Source organism: Pundamilia nyererei, unplaced genomic scaffold, assembly GCF_000239375.1.
Source record: "Pundamilia nyererei isolate P.nyererei 1_Seehausen unplaced genomic scaffold, PunNye1.0 scaffold00134, whole genome shotgun sequence".
Classification (NCBI taxonomy): Eukaryota; Metazoa; Chordata; class Actinopteri; order Cichliformes; family Cichlidae; genus Pundamilia; species Pundamilia nyererei.
In genome coordinates this window covers 1673269-1674509 of record NW_005187535.1, presented here as the reverse complement: position 1 = coordinate 1674509, position 1241 = coordinate 1673269, and positions in this window count along the sequence as shown.

The window sequence follows — 1241 nt, the reverse complement described above, 5'->3', positions numbered from 1 at the left end:
ATCCGTGAAGCTCACCTTAATAAATTTTGCCTAAATAATCACTATTAATTTAGGTTCGGAGGGAAGCATTTGTTGAATAATTTTACGTATTGTCAAATTGCTTCATATTTGTGTATGTGGATGAGTGCACGCATTTGTGAGTCCTCAAAAGTTACACACAAATGACTGTACACATTTCTAAATCTCAGTTTATGCCTGTGGATCATATTGTTCGCCAGTGTATATTCATAAACTTTTACTTGCTATCTTGTTTGAAAGACTTTCCTTTAACGCTTTTCCTTTTTTTCTTTTCCTGGTAAAGTTTTTGAGCGTTTATTGAAATGTTGGCAGCAAAAGCTTGGATCCAAGGATCCATCCTGCTGGTGTTACTTACGTTATGTGGACAAACTGCTCACTGGCAAAATCAACACAAAGGTAAGTAGAATAAGAACTTGTATAGCCGGTTTGTCATGAATACATAAACATAACAAGTGTTCACATATGTTGCTGTATAAATGACTTCATTTGCAGAAAATTTGTTTATAACATGTTATAAACATATATTTTATTTAACACGTTATTAGCAAATAGCCTAGTTTCGTACTTTGCCTTGTTCATCTATAAAAACCTGTTTTCTGGAGTCAGTTTAATGTTTCTGTATTTGAAAACATATATTTATGTATATAAAACAAATAAAGTTGAATGTTGTTTCTTATGGTAAACAGTCAAACTCACTTTAATGGCAAGTCTCAAGACTATACAGTGAAGTGCCTTCAGCCACTTATTTGTGCAGTTATTAACTTCTACAGTAACATTAAGAGGTTACTAGAACATAAAAACTGCAAGCACAGAATCACTGTCAAAAGTTGTGTCACTCATGCACACTCCTTCACATAATTCAAATCTTATCATTAATTTTCCACAGACTCTGCATATCATAAAGAACTGAGACTCATCCTGGTTGGTAAAACAGGGTCAGGAAAGAGTGCGTCTGGAAACACCGTTCTGGGGAATACAACTGCTTTCAAAGAGGACATTTCACCTGAGTCTGTTACTGACGGCTGTCTCAGAAAAGAGGTAGAAAAAGGTGGGAAAAAAATTGTTGTGATTGACACTCCAGGGCTGTTTGGCACAACCAAAACACAAGATGAAGTGAAAGCAAAAATTGAGGAGTGCATTAAACAGTCAGTTCCTGGACCGCATGCTTTCCTTTTAGTCATCAGCCTGAAGTCAAGGTTCACACAAGAGGAACAGGATGCTGT